This window comes from Schistocerca gregaria, unplaced genomic scaffold (assembly GCF_023897955.1).
Source record: "Schistocerca gregaria isolate iqSchGreg1 unplaced genomic scaffold, iqSchGreg1.2 ptg000180l, whole genome shotgun sequence".
Taxonomy (NCBI): domain Eukaryota; kingdom Metazoa; phylum Arthropoda; class Insecta; order Orthoptera; family Acrididae; genus Schistocerca; species Schistocerca gregaria.
The window spans coordinates 12,803,851-12,823,916 of NW_026061730.1; the positions used below are offsets into that span (position 1 = coordinate 12,803,851).

The window sequence follows — 20,066 nt, forward strand, 5'->3', positions numbered from 1 at the left end:
CGAAGAATGCGCAGGCGCGGAAATCACGCGCGCGCAATGCTTTGTAGGTGGATGGTGGCACACTGCAGAGCCCTCTGCCGACAATGCTTTGTAGGTGGATGGTGGCACACTGCAGAGCCCTCTGCCGACAATGCTTTGTAGGTGGATGGTGGCACACTGCAGAGCCCTCTGCCGACAATGCTTTGTAGGTGGATGGTGGCACACTGCAGAGCCCTCTGCCGACAATGCTTTGTAGGTGGATGGTGGCACACTGCAGAGCCCTCTGCCGACAATGCTTTGTAGGTGGATGGTGGCACACTGCAGAGCCCTCTGCCGACAATGCTTTGTAGGTGGATGGTGGCACACTGCAGAGCCCTCTGCCGACAATGCTTTGTAGGTGGATGGTGGCACACTGCAGAGCCCTCTGCCGACAATGCTTTGTAGGTGGATGGTGGCACACTGCAGAGCCCTCTGCCGACAATGCTTTGTAGGTGGATGGTGGCACACTGCAGAGCCCTCTGCCGACAATGCTTTGTAGGTGGATGGTGGCACACTGCAGAGCCCTCTGCCGACAATGCTTTGTAGGTGGATGGTGGCACACTGCAGAGCCCTCTGCCGACAATGCTTTGTAGGTGGATGGTGGCACACTGCAGAGCCCTCTGCCGACAATGCTTTGTAGGTGGATGGTGGCACACTGCAGAGCCCTCTGCCGACAATGCTTTGTAGGTGGATGGTGGCACACTGCAGAGCCCTCTGCCGACAATGCTTTGTAGGTGGATGGTGGCACACTGCAGAGCCCTCTGCCGACAATGCTTTGTAGGTGGATGGTGGCACACTGCAGAGCCCTCTGCCGACAATGCTTTGTAGGTGGATGGTGGCACACTGCAGAGCCCTCTGCCGACAATGCTTTGTAGGTGGATGGTGGCACACTGCAGAGCCCTCTGCCGACAATGCTTTGTAGGTGGATGGTGGCACACTGCAGAGCCCTCTGCCGACAATGCTTTGTAGGTGGATGGTGGCACACTGCAGAGCCCTCTGCCGACAATGCTTTGTAGGTGGATGGTGGCACACTGCAGAGCCCTCTGCCGACAATGCTTTGTAGGTGGATGGTGGCACACTGCAGAGCCCTCTGCCGACAATCGCGGAGCTTCTCTCCTTCGTGTGCGGCCAGGCGTTACTCACCAAATACCGTACTAGACCAATATGACCACGGGTCTGTTATTGAAAAATCTTGATTTTCGCGTAGTGATTTCGTACTTGTTCGAACACTAATTCCAGTAATTAAATTATTAAAAAATAAAAATAGCTCGTATTGCCCATATAGTGTATTAAACATTTATTTGCCTTCACATATTCTCCCACCAGTCCTTTATAAATCGCTTCATACGCTTCTGGAACTATTTTGTTTAATGTGCAATTTGATATTCCAGTGCGTTGTTGTAAACTAGAGTAGCTCTGTCCTTTATCGAGAAATTCCAGTGTCAGAGTTTGCCTGTCTTCTGCACATACAGCTTTTCTCAAGAGATTATTCTGTTTTGTAATATGAGAAGCCAATGTGCTGAACAAATACTGAAACACACTCTCATCCATTCGTAAGTAATTTATATAGTAGCAGAGTTGACATCCTCCACTAGCAGCTCTCGTAACTGATTTTGCTGAATGGTTTTACTGTCACTACGGAATACCTATGACTTCATCCTTTTTCTTCCGCCGCTTTTCTTCCTAATACGCACACAGTGAAATTGCGGTACTAGCAACTGCAGCGCCTAATAATAAATTGTTGCTAAGCGTTATCTTGAAATTTAATGAAAAATATGAGGAGAGTGCAATATCCTTTTTCCGCGCGTTGTCATAGATCTTTGTCAAAGCAATTTGGCGAATACGTGATAATATTTCGTTTTCAAAGTGTAGTACAAGCCTAAGCGAAGGTCGCGCTTCGGGCGTTCGACCTTCTGCGGCAGCACTCTCCGCGGTCCGCGGTATGTGTGTGGGTGTTTGGGGGGGGGGGGGGGGGGGCAGATGACGTCAGACCAGCTGCCCCAGCAGCTCTGGAACACTCTCTCGCGAAGCGTGGCAGCGAGCGGCGTTTAGTTCGTTTCCTACAGCAGGAAGGACGAGAGTGTGTGCGGAAACAGCAGGTAGGGAAACGAGCCTAGTATTGTCTTCGTGTCGCAAACGTTTGGCGAACAATAATGGTAACGAACCTTCCTCCGAAACAAAAGTACTACTCCGCTGATTTCATAGAAATCTTATCATTGCAGTTTCTTAGCTCTTGTCACCCAGTTTTTTTCAGAAGAGAAGAGACGCAATGGAAATGAAACAATGACTTATTTTAGGTTAAACATTTTCGAGGTAGGATTTATTTATTTACTCGCAATGATAAAGTTGCACAGCGACCTCGTTTCGGCGTCTTTTCATTATGAACTGTACCTGTGAAGATGGTTTAATACGTATAAAATTGTACCTTACGTCTGTTTTAGTCAACGTCTACATATGCCACCTTATGGTGACGTCTTAGTTGGTATCACGTGGCCCTTACGGCTTCTTGCAGCGTAAATGTCGGTTGCATTTTTATGATCTGATCATATCATTTATATGTTTTCTTTCATTTACTTCATCCTCCAGCGATGCTATTTGTTTGAAAACGAATTTATATTTCTCGAAAAGCCTGTGATCACATTTGATTTTTCAGAGATACTATTATGAGGTATTTGCACCTAGAAGTATTGTTATTTTGTCTTTACCGCGATAATTTACCCTTTTTCCTTTATAGCAGAAATAAAATTTTTGAAATATTTTTTATATTTTCATTCTGTGATAGTTGGGGATGTACTCTGGATATTTTTGTGTATGAGTGTAAATTTACATTTTCTCCAAAATGTTCATAGGTTGTCATTAAGCTACTTTATGCAGAATTTTAAGGGGACATATTTTCTGGCTTATGTTCTTCGCTTTTTAAATACAAGTAGAATATCGAAGTACTGTTTCTTATCGTCTTTTAGCCTTGAAGTTATTAGTAAGAAATGCTGATTTTGTTTTGTTTCCTTTTCTGATATTTGCCCTACATATGATGTTGTAACACAGGTAGCATTAGTTTGTGATTTTCTTTCTTCTCATTTTAATGTTATTTCTTTACTCTTGCCATCTGCTTTATGGTTTTGCATGTTGTTCATGTAACTTTAGAACTATTTTGGGATTGAAGTCATCTCGTTGTTTCAAGTATTGCAGAGGTTTTTCTTTTGTATCTAGTTATCACCGAGAGCTAACTTTAACAGAACTTTAATCATTGTTTTGAAAGTTGGGTATTTATGCGAATTTGGGTGTCGGGAGTTTTCGTTTATGATAGTGTCAATCGTAGTAGGTTAGCTTCACTATATATTTGAAACTGGTGGTGACTGTTATTTCTCATTTTTAGATCTAAAAAGTTTTATGATTGTTTTTGTTCTGTTGGCATTGTAAATTTGGCGTTATCGTGCAAGTTGTTTAGTTAGTATTCCCAATATTTTTCAAGATAGAAAACGGTAAATGTTTTGCACAGTTTTCTTGAATAACCAGAAAACCATGGCCTCTAGCCAAAACTTGTCGCAGTACAAATAAATTTTACCATGTGAAAGTTCCTATTAATTTTCTCTTGTAATAGTTGGCTCAGTGAGACAGAGAGAATATTGACAATCTCACGTGAAGTCCATGCGCTGTAGTCTAGGTACTTCTTGTAGGTCAGTTTCGACTATTTCCTGCTTAATAGAAATGTTCTCCATGTCCAACTGCGCGTCTCGAATTCCTCTGCACTATTTTGGTTCTTTCAGAACACTCGCAATGCACTGAATAACACACGAGGTAACCAACAATGACCATTAAACGTTTCTATCTCAGGAACCATTCACAATAGGGTGTATGACGATATGAAGTTTCTTGTTCAGCATAAGCAATACTATCACTCCTCGAACCACATACCTTCCCCCCTGAGGCACCGTGTAGGAAACCGCTTCCGATTTCGGTGAACCTGCAGCGTGAATGTTACGTTTTTATTGTGGGGATGTCTATAACATTTGTCGCGCACCTAACAGTTTCGTTACTGGGAATAGTTGTTTCAACATAAGTTGTGACTCTTTCACTTTCACATAAGTATATTTGGTGTGAAGCTCAAGTCCATACTTTTCACCGTAATGGGGATTAATCTTGAACTTGACAGTGTAGTTTATGCAATTGTAAATCTTCCAGACACTATACATTTTTGAAGCATACGATACGTGAACTCTCGACGTCTATATGTGTTTCGGGCTGTGTCATAAGCCTTTCCACAAATAGCTCAGGTGGTGAAAACAGAGGGTCAGCGTTGAAGCCTCGTTCAGGACACAGACATCTGATAAGCCCGAAGTTCCTTTGGTGGACGCTATAGCAAGCACTTGCTGTGGAAGCTGTGGGGAAATACGTTGCCGTTGCGAAGCAGCGCTTTATCGGCAGCAGGCAGTGAAGGTAACTGCATCCATTGCGAGCAACACAGGGTCACTGGAGGCTGGGGCTTCCCCGAGCAGGTGACGCAGTGTGGCCACACTGGAGGAAAAGTACTGAGGGCAGAAGGGTGGGAAATAGCAGCAGTGAGGCTGACACGACGGCGGAGCTAACGATGGCCTTAGTGTCACAAGTACCCTCCGTCACACACTGTAGCGTAGCTGGTATTAGCTGTTTCCATTTTTTTATTTTTTTTTAATTTTTGCAACATGTTTCAGGTCAACAATAATTTTGTGCTACTACATCTTTCGGTTTCATTTTCACACAATATAGATGATCAGCAAGACTTTGATTCACTCACTTGAATTGCGATTTTTTGAATCGAAATGCGAAAATATGCTTATTAGAGTGCATTTCATATGAGTCGTATTGTTTGAAAATCATGTTTCACAATAATTAAGAGGGGGTCAAAAAGAGTTTACCCAAACAAATAAACGACAGAAATTTCATAATACCAATTTATTTTTCAATATAATACCTGTGTACACTAATACACTTGGCAACCATGCTCAGATAACTTCTGGAAACCATTAAAATAAAAGGTCTTCGATTTAGAGTCTAACCAAGCGTTCATAATATCAATCACTGCATCATTATTGTGAAATCGTCGCCCTTTGAGATCATTTATCATGTTTGGGAAAAGAAAAAAATGTCATGGAGCCAAATCTGGAGAATACGGTGGATGACGTAGCACTTCGAGCTGGCAGTTACGTAGAGTGTCCAGTGTTGCGAGGGCTTTGTGCGCTTGTCCGTTGTTCTGATGCAAAATGACTCCGCTCGCCAATTTTCCGCGCCTTCTTTTTATCTTTATCTCTTCTCTCAAACGGCGCAGGAGGGTGCGATAGTATGATTCATTGATAGTTAACGCCCTTTTGCAAGCAATCCTCCATATGTAACCCCTTCTGCATCCCAGAAGAGCAATACCTTCACCTTAACGTCTGGTATTTGCGCCAGTAATTTTTTTGAGGGTAGAGGGACGAAGTCTGTTTCCATTGTTGTGAGTGTTGTTTTGTCTCAGGATCAAAGTGATGTACCCACGTTTCGTCCGTTGACACATGCCATGCAAGAAACCTCTCTTCATCCGCTTCAAATTGGCGGACGATTTCTTCACAACACTGCACACGCTCCTGTTTCTGATTTGCATTCGTCTTTCGGGACCCACCGAGATGGAGCTTCCCGCATTCCCAAAACATTCGCAACAATGTCATGGGCACGCCCGTGGGAGGTTCCAGATGTGGTTTCAGGGTGCTGCGATGCTGCTCGACGATCCTACAACATCGCATCGTGAACTGCAGCCACTGTTTCATCAGTGGCGACGCTAACACGCCTCCCGCTCCTCGGCGCGCCTTCCACACTCGTTCATCCACGTCTGAAGTCGGACACCCAGTTTTTCACTGTCGCATAAGACAGAGCTCTCTCCTTAAGTGTATTCCGCATGTCCTGCTCAATTTTCTTGTGCGTCATTCGCTTCAAATGAAGATATTCAAACACAGCACGTTTCTTGAGTGTCTCGTAATCTGCCACTTAGCTTACGATACGGTATACAGCGTATCCTAGCGGCAAAACTAACGAAGCCGGAGCCGCGAAATTTGACTTGCACATCCACAAAAGGTCACCATAAAAGAAGGTCATGTTGTTTGTGCGAGACATTACGGTAACCTTCTCGGGCTAGAAACTCTTCGGACCGTCCCTCGTAGGAAAATACTGTGGCATGGGTGGTAAGGATGTATGCTACATGCAATTATCAGGTAGAATAATGTTTTCCTCATCTTTGACAAACGGTTGCTTATATTTTGGAATAGTTTGACTAGATAATTTTGTGAATTCTTGTCCGTGTATACTTCCAGTAAAAGTCATGGACAGTCAGCTCTGTTGGCGGCGGGGGAAAGGGGAGGGGCGAAATCTCAACAGATGTTGGTGGGAAGTTAGTCTCGCCTGCGTATGATGAAAGTATGCCGTTTCAAGGCAACAGCACATCAAAGATTTGTAAAAAAAAAGTCATTTTTGGTACGATTTGTTATAAATAAACGAGTTGTAATGACGTGTGGGCAGGTAAAGTCTTCATTACATTTAAGTTACGGTACACAGGCTGCGCTTGCAGTAGTTCATTGTGATGTAGGGGTTATAAGCGTTGGGTTAAAGAGCAGAGGGTAAATGTGGAAATGATTCGCGACCTGCCATGTCCAAAATTTTGTACTCGTCCCCACCTTTGTGAAAAGGTTCTCGGACTTCTTCATTAGACTGATAGAAGTATATTCTGTAATGTTCGATGTTGTGTACGTCTATAAATGTTCTCTCTCTCTCGCTCTCTTTCTGTTTCAGGTGTGAGTCGTCAATACTTTACAAATTGCTCCTGAAACTTATTGCAAATGCGAATAAATATTCACTCGTTAATCCTCTGGTAAGCCAAATTACCATTCAATTTAAAAAAATTATAGAAACGTAAAGTGTATTAAAGACAATTTACGGGCTAGTTAATTTGGATCACTTTTCCCCGAAACAGACGTCTTCAATTAAAGAACATCTTTAACCTTCAGTATTAGGCTTTTCATCATTTTATTGCAATAAATTTTACCTCTATCGACCGTTTTCGAGACATCCTCAGTGTCTTATTGTTTGGAGACAACGTTTGCTCACTGGTCGTCTGGTACATGAGCTGTCGCTTTTCCTCGCCTGCTGGAATGGCTGCCCGCCCTGTATGACTCCAGACCAACTCTTGACACTAGTTCTCAGAATTTTTTAAAATAAGTATATTTTGTTGAGACTCTTTAGTGAACACTGTCGAATACACACATTAATGGATTCAGTGCGGGGCGGCTTCAACTTTCTTTTGCTCGTAAATCCGTAAGTCTTCTCATTTTCGGGGTTGACAAAGGCGTATAGAAAAAAATAGTACAACGTTTTTCAGTAAGTTCCGCGCTAATTCTTGACCACACTTTAACTCTCTCCTACCCACAGTCCAGTATACGTGGATGCATAATCTTACACATTTATGAACGAAGTAACTTCCAATTTAACATACCCTTCAGTAAAGAAAAAGCATAACTTCTAGGTAACATCAGTTGCGATGTTATATCGTTACTATTCCATCGCGTTCCACATAAAATTATTGATAACCTCTACGAACTCTTTCTTGAAGAGCTAAAGAAACTGGTACACCTGTCCAATATACTATAGGGCCCCCACGAGCACGCAATGTGCCGCAACACAACGTGGCATGGACTCCGACTAATGTCTGAAGTAGTGGTGGAGGCAAATGACACCATGAATCCTGCAGGGCTGTCCATAAATCCGTAAGAGTAGGAGGGTGTGGAGAACAGCGTTGCAAGACATCCCAGATATGCTCAATAATGTTCATGTCTAGGGAATTTGGTGGGCAGCGGAAGTGTTTAAACTCAGAAGAGTGTTCCCGGATTCACTTCGTAGCAGTTCTGGACGTGTGGCTTGTCGCATTGTCGTGCTGAAATTGCCCAAGTCCGTCGGAATGCTCAAAGGATGTAAATGGATGCAGTTGATCAGACAGGATGCTTATGCACACATGTCACAGTCGTATCTAGACGTATCAGGGGTCGCATATCACTCCAACTCCACATGCCTCACACCATCACAGAGCCTCCACCAGGTTGAACAGTCCCCTGCTGACATGCAGGAGCTATGGATCATTGTCTGCATACCCGTACACTTCCATCCGCTGGATACAATTTGAAACGAGACTCGTCGAAGCTGGCAACAACATGTTTCCAGTCGTCAACAGACCAATGTCAGTGTTGACGGGCCCAGGCGAGTCGCAAAGCTTTTTGTCCTGCAGTCATCTTCCTTAGTTTCTTTTCTTTATTATTCTTTGTTATTGTTTCGGGAGTTTTTTCAGCTTCAGCGACAAATTGCCTGTCCGTTCATTGAGTCGACTCACTATTTGATGCCTAGTCCATTCATGCTATTTAATCCGCTTGTTAGTTCATTATTAAAAAAAATTATAACATACATCAGACTATCATGAAGAGCAGACTAACCAAAAAAAAAATAGGAATGCATTCCCAAATTGCAGCTATTGAAGCTTTCATTCAGTTTCTGTGTTTTGCCATGTAAACATTTTTCCAGGAGTTTAGAATCTGAAAGATCTCTGTATTTTGGCATTAGTTCCACAGTAACAGTTTCTGGCATGAGGTTTGCATGTGCCTGTTTTTGTTCATTTTATTCCGACCTGTTGTACTTGCACTATGACGCGTTTCCATTTGGGCAGAGGACGTGCTTTGGATGCTCATCAGTGGATATTCCATGATACGGAGTTGTTCAAGTTGCTTTTCTCATCTCACTGACATTATCGCTGTTTCTCCTGATGAACAGGCCATAATACTGTGTAAGGTTTTCTATCTCCGATTTGTTGAGTCAGCCTAGTCCACCAACAGCTGTGCCAATAGAAAAGTTTTTTCTATCATGTTCCTCTCTTTTGCACATACACTACACATTCCATTTTTTAAATTTCAGTTTCGGCATATGGCTTAGCAGTCACAACAAAGTCACAGTTTCCACAGTAGTGAATGTATTGCACAATGCATCTAGCAACTGACTTACGAAAAATAGAGACTACCTCCCTACATTTCATACCATCACTGAAACCTTCAAAGTTTCTGTCACATTTGTGTTAGTTAGCCTTACTGACTGAATCTTGGCAATGTTTTGTCAGACATTCGTAGTTCAGCACGTTGCTCATATCTACAGAGATAAGTGTGATAACTTCAGTCAGCAATGTGTGGCGTCACTTCTGCCGCCGGCCGCGGCGGTCTCGCGGTTCTAGGCGCGCAGTCCGGAACCGTGCTACTGCTACGGTAGCAAGTTCGAATCCTGCCTCGGGCATGGATGTGTGTGATGTCCTTAGGTTAGTTAGGTTTAAGTAGTTCTAAGTTCTAGGGGTCTGATGACCACAGGAATTGAGTCCCATAGTGCTCAGAGGCATTTGAACCATCACTTCTGCCAGGAACCGTCCAGTATACTGACTAATACCAGCAGTTTATTTCGCTGTCGTCACACAGAAATTTCACTTTGTTAGGCTATTGTACAAACACTTGTAATACCTCTCGGACCTGACAGGTCGCAGTGGGAGATCCATCATAGCACACAATATCTGTGATGCTTTCTTTCCTTCCGAATATACCTCATGTCACGTGCAAAGCGAATATTTACTAATATTTACTTCACTACATTTAATGCGTGCTACAGGAGATGCCATTCTACAGGGTGATTATAATTAAAGTTAACTTTAATTATAAACTTAAACTTTCAAAACGCCGTAGAAGTAACACCACTGGTCAGAATGACGTCAAATTGCACCGGAATATTAACGGGGAGAGGGAAAACGTATGGCAGAATAAAAAAAAAAAAAAAAAAAACAGATGGTGCACGACCCACTGAAGTTGGTATAAACATGCCGGTTACACGGCTTTTCCTCCTTTCGCGTCTGCGACGTTCGCCATGACTGTCTCAAAGCAGAATCGCGCTCTGCTTGTAAACCTGTATTACAAGAATGATGACTGTGCACACGTCGCTCTGCAGGAGTTCCGGACACTTAAGGGTTTGAAAAATGGCGTTGCTGCGATGACTGCCGTGGGTCTGGAGAAAATAATTTTGAATTTCGCAAAAGTCGGGTTCTTTTGGTGTTCAACCCGGTAGAGGGAGGAAACGAATTGGCTCGACGTCAGTGCAAGCAGTGGCCACAGAAGTGCAGGAGGAGGCGAGTGGTGGTGTGCAGTCGTGTAGTGCACGGAGAATTGCCCGAACACTGGACATGCCCGTGATCACGGCGGGTAAAATCCTACCAAACATCCTTCTTTACTAGCCCTTCAAAATTATCCATGAGCAGTAGTTGTTTCCACACGCAAATTAACCAGTACCATTCATGCTTAAAGGGTCACTGTCTGGTGCGGGTTGTGGTTGTTGTTGTGGTTTTCAGTCCTGAGACTGGTTTGATGCAGCTCTCCATGCTACTCTATCCTGTGCAAGCTTCTTCATCTCCCAGTACTTACTGCAACCTACATCCTTCTGAATCTGCTTAGTGTATTCATCTCTTGGTCTCCCTCTACGATTTTTACTCTCCACGCTGCCCTCCAATACTAAATTGGTGAACCCTTGATGCCTCAGAACATGTCCTACCAACCAATCCCTTCTTCTGGTCAAGTTGTGCCACAAACTTCTCTTCTTCCCAATCCTATTCAATACCTCCTCATTAGTTATGCGATCTACCCATCTAATCTTCAGCATTCTTCTGTAGCACCACATTTCAAAAGCTTCTATTCTCTTCTTGTACAAACTATTTATCGTCCATGTTTCACTTCCATACATGGCTACACTCCATACAAATACTTTCAGAAAATACTTCCTGACACTTAAATCTATACTCGATGTTATTAAATATCTTTTCTTCAGATACGCTTTCCTTGCCATTGCCAGTCTACATTTTATATCTTCTCTACTTCGACCATCATCACTTATTTTGCTCCCCAAATAGCAAAACTCCTTTGCTACTTTAAGTGTCTCATTTCCTAATCTAATTCCCTCAGCATCACCCGACTTAATTCGACTACATTCCAATATCCTCGTTTTGCTTTTGTTGATGTTCGTGTTATATACTCCTCTCAGGACACTGTCCATTCCATTCAACTACTCTTCCAAGTGCTTTGCTGTCTCTGACAGAATTACAATGTCATCGGCGAACCTCAAAGTTTTTATTTCTTCTCCATGAATTTTAATACCTACTCCGAATTTTTCTTTTGTTTCCTTTACTGCTTGCTCAATATGCAGATTGAATAACATCGGTGAGTGGCTACAACCCTGTCTTACTCCCTTCCCAACCACTGTTTCCCTTTCATGTCCGTCGACTCTTATAACTGCCATCTGGTTTCTGTACAAATCGTAAATAGCCTTTCGCTCCCTGTATTTTACCCCTGCCGCCTTTAGACTTTGAAAGAGAGTATTCCAATCAGCATTGTCAAAAGCTTTCTCTAAGTCTACAAATTCTAGAAATGCAGGTTTGCCTTTCCTTAATCTTTCTTCTAAGATAATTTGTAAGGTCAGTATTGCCTCACGTGTTCCAGTATTTCTACGGAATCCAAACTGACCTTCCCCGAGGTCGGCTTCTACTAGTTTTTCCATTCGTCAGTAAAGAATTCGTGTTAGTTTTTCGCAGCTGTGGCTTATTAAACTGATAGTTCGGTAATTTTCGCATCTGTCGGGTTTTTGTCATCATTTATCGTAGGGCCATAATTTTTTCGAAGACACATGTGCTTTCGGCCCTGTTGCCCATACTTGGTAAGCGCTACGAGTATCTTTGGCGCAACAACGTCATTCCAACACTCCAACAGCCTGGATGTGTGGATGGGATCATTTTTATGCAAGATGGCGCTCCTCCGCGCATTGTAAATCCCACTACAGTTCTGCTGGGTAGACCTCGTGCTTACTTACGTCTTCATTAAATGTGAGGAATTTTTCACTGGTACAGTATTTTGATTAGCAACAGACAAATGCAACTGTGAATGCATGCACTTACTAATATAATAGTAACCGTTGCTTTCACTTTTGAAAACATCAACATCTTGTTTATTCTCTATAAGATGTTTCAACTTGTTTCTTGAAGTACCGCCTGCCGAACTTTTAGGCCTAAACTCACTTTGCCGTAGCGTAACAGTTCCTTCATTTTTACAGTGTCCATCAAAATGTTTGTACTGATTACAGTAAAACTTACGTCTGTAATTAAACGTATTCGTTTTTGGTTCTTTATGATGTCTAATCGTTGAAATATGCTGTCACAAGTACAACACGAACGCACAAGAAAAACGTAAGTAAGTCAAGTAATCTACTTGCATTAACAGAAAGATCGATTGCAATAAATCCCTGTTCATATTACTGTCGATATGTTCTTTAATGATATTAGACAAAGGACTTGCTATGGAAATAGCGGCGCCAAAATTAAGTAACAAGACACTTTAGGCAAGATATTGTGTTTGACGGTAGTGTGACAGGCATTCACGAGCTACATATGCTTTACAATGACATTTAAAGACCTCAATAATGAAGTAATATACGCAAAGCATAAATTTTGTAGAATAAGAAAGAATTGCATAATTTTATTAAATAAAAAATCAATTTTCTGGGCGCTCATGACACCAGCTCCCTTTACACTTAATTGATTTGTGGTCCGTAAGCTTCCTGACATCCCTCTGTAACATGCATTTTGGTAGGAGTAAATCTTGTGTCGCTTGCAAAAATGTGAAATTGGGCACTGATGGCTAACTTTATAGACGGTGTACTCTAGATGAAGCCACACATCTGGCAGAGCGGTTCTAGGCGCTTCAGTCCGGCACAGCGCGACTGCTACAGTCGCAGGTTTGAATCCTGCCTGGGGCATGTATATGTGTGATGTTCTTAGGTTAGTTAGGTTTAATTAGTTTTAAGTTCTAGGGGACTGGTGACCTCAGATGTTAAGTTCCATAGTGCTCAGAGCCATTTCAACCATTTGATTTGAAACCACACAACGTTGCGTCAGACATTTTTTTACCAGGAGAATAGATCAACTTGCTCGTATTATAAAGATTCCTTAGAATTCCTGGAGAGAAGGCGACGTTTCATTGGAGACAATATAGAGGTCGATGATGTAAATTATGTGTAAGTCCCATAAAGACAAGAGAAAATCTAGGGCTCATAAGTGACATACAACATAGACCCTCAATTTCTGAGTGTCATGACGTACCATCTACTATGCAGCACAAAGTGCCCTATGGAGTAGATGTGTTCTAGAAGGTTAGAAGAGTCGTAATGATCAGGATCAATAACGATACAGCGACCCAGGGCTCGGACCAGCATTAAAAGGAAAACGAAGACGTGTTCACGATTAGCAAACATTTGTCTGCTTCTCGGTTCAGTGTGATTGTTCTTCGCACATATGCATATGTAAACCCTGATCAGGTTTCCCATCTCTGCAGTAAAATAGACTTCCGTGATAGTCGCAAGAAATTTCTCACGAAAAGTTATACCTAACATCTGTTAACACAACCTGATAATGTTCGGATACTGATGATCAAGTTTCATATCGTGATGTCTCTTGTAATATTGTGGCATTAATTTAGTCTGAATGCTGTGCTGATAGACAATAAGAGCGGTTTAAAAGCTGCGAGCTATCTGAGGAAGTTAACCTTGCATTACTGCGCAACTGTCTCACCAGGTACCCTGTCTAGCTTACCAAATTCGCAACCAGACTGACTTTAATTATAATCTTTTACTAGTCATAAGAGAACCGGTGATATATATAAAAAAGAGAATTTAAATAAAAAGAAATAAATCAGTTTATATTTGGAAATTTATTTTAACATTGATCATTGAAATTTCAGCATATTAAACTTGAGTCATAACTAAGCTGTTGCCTTATTTAGGATTGTGAAAATGTGAGTTTGTAATCTTACGGAACACATCAAATATAGAGCCAAGATTGGGAGACTGCATACAACACTGCATTCATAAATTAACACACGAAGAACGTTGAAACGTATGCGAGAGGAAATTAACCACAACCAACCGATTCAATTTTCACCCAAAGAAGTTACGTTCGTAGCGCAATCCTGTCCGTCATGTAATTACCACACACTGGTATACTAAATTCATACTAACTCTCTGTGAAATCTTCCCGAAAAGTATAGCTCTGGGCTACTTTGATGATTACACCGCATGTTTCACGTGGTCAACTTGGTTTACACAAATAGTGTAACTCCACAATAATTTTGATAATTAAAATAAATTAGATCGAAAAGCAATTTACAAAAGAAAAACCTCGAACTGTTTACTATCGTCTTACTATTAACCTGATGGATCAAACAACTGTATAAGCATAAATACATATACATAAAGAAAAGCTGCTATATAGAAAAATATTGTTAAGACGAGACGTTATAATCTCACGCATATTCGCATTTAAGATTGATGATCTTAGTTAGAGTTACTGATCAACACGTGGTTCCACTTTACTCACAAAGTAGTGACAAAGCAACTACTGGAAAATATTCTGAAGTTCACACTCGAAATACACTGCGTTGCAATTTAAAATAACATTAGATATTGTAGAGCTAAACCTTAAATAAAGGTGATTAAATTTTCAGTTAGGCTGAACTTAAGAAATCCGTTGTTCTACGAACTTAGCAGACACGCGCTTAGCCAGAGATCTTACCACTTCAGACGCTCGCCACGGACAGACTGACCTGCGCTACTACAAAGGGTGCTTCCGTTTACAATACGGAAGTGACCAGAGGGGCAGCTTCCTATACCAACATGACAAGGTACGGACAGAACCATACTAAGGATAGAAACCTGTTTGCTTTTAGAAAGCGTAGCTACCTGTTCCGACGTTGGTCCTACTGTTCTCTAGCAGACAGCCTGCAACTAGAAATACATTTGCTCATTCATCCTCTCACACAGAAGGAAAGGCGGATGACAGTATCTTATCATATACAGTATATAAAAGAAAGCGGATGTAGGTTCCGTATGAGACTGTGTGACATGAATTACATATAAACTGTGTTTTAAAGTGTAGTAGTGTGACAGATCGTTCTTGTTTATGTGTAAAAGTTACACGTTCCACTGCTCAATCTCCTCCCAGATAGTCAGAAACACCACAGTTAATTTAGAAGAGCAATTTATGCCGTAAATGGCAACAGATTTAAGAAATTAACATGAAAGGAATCCGACAGAGACCTTTCACTCTTTCAGGTAACACACTAAGAAAAATCGAAATCATTTCCAGAAACATGTAATGCAAATAATAAACAATTATAGATCAGACCTATCATGACGTGTGTTGTGAGTATTTTACGACTGCATATTGATATTAGGATGTTGCTGTTGTTGTTGTTGCTGTGGTCTTCAGTCCTGAGACTGGTTTGATGCAGCTCCCCGTGCTACTCTATCCTGTGCAAGCTTCTTCATCTCCCAGTACCTACTGCAACCTACATCCTTTTGAATCTGTTTGGTGTATTCATCTCTTGGTCTCCCTCTACGATTTTTACCCTCCACGATTTTATCGTCCATGTTTCACATACATACATGACTGCACTCCATAGAAATACTTTCAGAAATGACTTCCTGACACTTAAATCTATACTCGATGTTAACAAATTTCTCTTCTTCAGAAACGCTTTCCTTGCCATTGCCCGTCTACATTTTATATCCTCTCTACTTCGACCATCATCAGTTATTTTGCTCCTCAAATAGCAAAACTCCTTCACTGCTTCAAGTGTCCCATTTCCTAATGTAATTTCCTCAGCATCACCCGACTTAATTCGACTACATTCCATTATCCTCGTTTTGCTTTTGTTGATGTTCATCTTATATCCTCCTTTCAAGACACTGCCCTGTCTGTTCAACTGCTCTTCCCAAGGCCTTTGCTGTCTCTGACAGATTTACAATGTCATCAGCAAACCTCGAAGTTTTTATTTCTTCTCCATGGATTTTAATACCTACTTAGAATTTTTCTTTTGTTTCCTTTACTGCTTACTCAATATACAGATTGAATAACATCGGTGAGTGGCTACAACCCTGTCTTACTCCCTTCCCAACCACTGTTTCCCTTTCATGTCCGTCGACTCTTATAACTGCCATCTGGTTTCTGTACAAATCGTAAATAGCCTTTCGCTCCCTGTAGTTTATCCCTGCCACCTTTAGAATTTGAGAGTATTCTAGTCAACATTGTCAAAAGCTTTCTCTAAGTCTACAAATGCTAGAAACGTAGGTTTGCCTTTCCTTAATCTTTGTTCTAAGATAATTCGTAAGGTCAGTATTACCTCACGTGTTCCAGTATTTCTACAGAATCCAAACTGATCTTTCCTGCGGTTGGCTTCTACTATTTTTTCCATTCGTCTGTAATGAATTCGCGTTAGTATTTTGCAGATGTGGCTTATTAAACTGATAGTTCGGTAATTTTCACATCTGTCAACACCTGCTTTCTTTGGGATTGGAATTATTATATTCTTCTTGAAGTCGGTATTTCGCCTGTTTCATACAACTTGCTCACCAGATGGTAGAGTTTTGTCAGGACTGGCTCTCCCAAGGCCGTCAGTAGTTCCAATGGAATGTTGTCTACTCTGGGGGCCTTGTTTCGACTCAGGTCTTTCAGTGCTCTGTCAAACTCTTCACCCAGTATCGTATCTCCCATTTCATCTTCATCTACATCCTCTTCCATTTCCATAATATTGTCCTCAAGTACATCGCCCTTGTATAGACCCTCCATGTACTCCTTCCACCTTTCTGCTTTCCCTTCTTTGCTTGGAACTGGATTTCCATCGGAGCGTTCATACAAGTGGTTCTCTTATCTCCAAAGGCCTCTTTAATTTTCCTGTAGGCAGTATCTATCTTACCCCTAGTGAGATCATCATTTAATCATACAGTAAAGCTGCATGCTCTCGGGAAAAAGTACGGCCGTAGTTTCCCCTTGCTTTCAGCCGTTCGCACTACCAGCACAGCATAGCAAGGCCGTTTTGATTATTGTTACAAGGCCAAATCAGTCAGTCATCCAGGCTCTTGCCCTTGCAACTACTGAAAAGGCTGCTGCCCCTCTTCAGGATATCGTGATGAAACTGTAACACATGGCCACTTCAAATGTTTTGTGTTGTACTGTTAGGACACCTAACACAAATCGAGAAAATTACTAACCGACTAATCACAGTAGTGCCAACATTTATTCTAATTTTGGAACTCATGATCACGTGAAGAACTTAAAGAGTCTTATATCTTCGCAGTAGACAACTGGCAGAACTGCATATTGACTTTGAAGAGGCAAAGTTACTGGTACACCTGCCTAATATCGTGTAGGGCCCCCGCGAGCACGCAGAAGTGCCGCAGGACGATGTGGCATGGACTCGGCTAATGTCTGAAGTAATGCTGGAGGGAACTGACAAGGTGAATCCTGCAGGGCTGTCCATAAATCCGTAAGAGTACGAGACGCTGAAGACCTCTTCTCAACGGCACGTTCCAAAGCATCCCCGATACGTACAATAGCGTTCAGCCGGCGGAAGTGTTTAGTCTCAGAAGAGTGTTCCTGGAGCCACTCTGTAGCAATTCTGGGCGTCGGTGGTGTTGCATTGTCCTGCTGGAATTGCCCAAGTCCGTAGGAATGCACAATGGGCTTGAATGGATGCACCTGATCACTCAGGATACTTACGTATATGTCACCTGTCAGAGTCGTATCTAGATGCATCAGGGTTCCCATATCACTCCAACTGCACACGCAAAACACCATTAAACATCCTCCACCACCTTGAACACTCCCCTGCTGACATGCAGGGCCCATGGAATCACGACGTTGTCTCCACACCCGTGCACGTCAATTCGCTCGATACAATTTCAGACGAGACCCGTGCACCCAGACAACATATTCCCAACCATCAACATGCCAATGCCGGTGTCGATGGGCCCAGGCGAGGTGTAAAGCATTGTGTCGTGCAGTCATCAAGGGTACAGTAGTGGGCCCTCGATTCCGAAAGCCCGTATCGGTAACGTTTCGCTGAACAGTTCGTACGCTGACACTTGTTCGTGGCCCAGCATTGAAATCTGCAGCAATCTCCGGCAGAGTTGCACTTCCGTCACGTTGGACGATTCTCTTCAGTCGTCGTTGGTCCCGATCTTGCAGGTCTTTTTCCGGCCGCAGCGATGTTGGAGATCTGATGTTTTGCCGGATTCCTATTACTCACGGTACCCTCGTGAAATGGTCGTCCGGGCAAATCCCCACTTCATCGCTACCTCGGAGACGCTGTGGCCGATGACCCGTGCGCCGTCTATAACTCCACGTTCAAACTCGCTTAAATCTTGATAACCTGTTGTTGTAGCACCAGTAGCCGATCGAACAAAAGCGCCAGACACTTGTTGTCTTATACAGGCGTTGCCGACTGCTGCGCCATATTCTGTCAGTTTACGTATCTCTGTATTTGAATACACATGCCTGTACCAGTTACTTTCTCGCTGCAGTGTATAATTTAACAAGTAATGGCTTAAGTGTCACTGACAGATTGAATCCTTTAGGTATCTACATTTATGCCAGCAAGACGGTCAGGTAACTCCTTGCTTAGAAGAGACGTGTAGCTGTTCTTTGCATTTTCAGATTTAGCCTCATTGAGACAATGAGTCTCACAGAGTTTTTAATGTTCTTAACACTAGCAAAATCCTCTGGGACGGTGGTGCTTTTGCTCGCCATACTTGCGAGTGCGTAACTTCAAACGATAACATATTCCCTAGTATCATTATCATCAACTTTGTTCCATAGCAATTGTCAGACCTAAGTAACTTCGCTGACGAATAGATTTCCGTGTAGCAAATAGCCAGTCACCCATTCCGTCCTACCATCGACAAATGTTCCGTTGAAACTACAGCAGATGCATTCCGTACTGCATTTTAAATGTAATTTTCTTACGAAGACTAGACAGCCACCCATCTACATCTACATCTACATGTATACTCCGCAAGCCACCTGACGGTGTGTGGCGGAGGGTACACTGAGTACCTCTATCGGTTCTCCCTTCTATTCCAGTCTCGTATTGTTCGTGAAAAGGATTGTCGGTATGCTTCTGTGTGGTCTCTAATCTCTCTGATTTTATCCTCATGGTCTCTTCGCGAGATGTACGTAGCCTAGCAACATAGAATTTCACCAAGATACAGTCTGGAATACAACAGTCGGTATCGTTGTTTGGTACTTTGTGTGACTGATTTTCATGTTAAATATCTATCCACTCCCGTTATCTGAGTGCTCAGCGTGACTGAATGCCACACCAAGTTGCCCGGGTTCGATTCCCGGCTGCGTCAGGAGATTTTTCTCCGCTCACGGACTGGGTGTTGTGTTGTCATCCCCTTCTCCGACGCACAAGTCGCCCAATGTAGTACTTGTGCTCGGCGGCCGAACTTCCCCGAATGGGGTACTCCCGGCCCACAATGCCGTACGCTCATTTCTATGTTAAATAATGCGCCTACAGAGCACAGTGTTGCATCCAGGACAACTGGGAAACGCGGGAATTTTTAAAATTCTCATAATTTTTGATGTTGCAGTTTTCAATTAAATTTTTGTAATTTTTGATGTTGCAGTTTTCAATTAAATTTTTGTAAATTTGCTTTATACCGCTAGCACAGAATAATACTGTAGCAATAAACCATAAACAACACAGGAAGACCCAAATAACTCTCAATTTGCAAACAAAATGCGCCGTTTACAACAACAAAACAAAGTACACACACAAGCATCTGCCTACAGCAAAACGTGTCGAAGATTTAGTGCGAAGACTGCATTATTTCGTAACAACAAACTGCTTTCGCCTTCGACGAGCGTGACGTCACAACTCTTCACGTTTGTAACAGATTGCGGGAAAATATTGTGAATGGTGGTTTGAGAAGCGTTACTTTCAAAGTATGTTTCCTTTCACGCAAGATGGATTATGTTATATGTGAGAACGTGTGATGAATTTGTAAAATTTCGAAGCGTTTGATTCTCATTCAAAACTAGGGTTTGAGAAGCAACCATTTCGAAAACTTACGGAGCCCGAAGACCAGTCATTTATACC

General features: G+C 42.4%; 1 protein-coding gene across 2 annotated transcripts in view; it reads left to right on the forward strand.

The window, feature by feature from the left end:
- Positions 1 to 20,066, forward strand: part of LOC126302901 (ankyrin-1-like) — a 53,019-nt gene that overhangs the window by 16,688 nt on the left and 16,265 nt on the right. The window contains exon 1 of one of the 2 annotated variants that reach the window (XM_049991756.1): positions 2,038 to 2,117. The exons of the other annotated variant lie outside the window; for it this stretch is intronic. The gene's annotated coding sequence lies outside the window, so the exon portion shown is untranslated. Of the gene's footprint in view, positions 1 to 2,037; positions 2,118 to 20,066 lie in introns of those variants that run through there. 2 annotated transcript variants of the gene reach the window in all.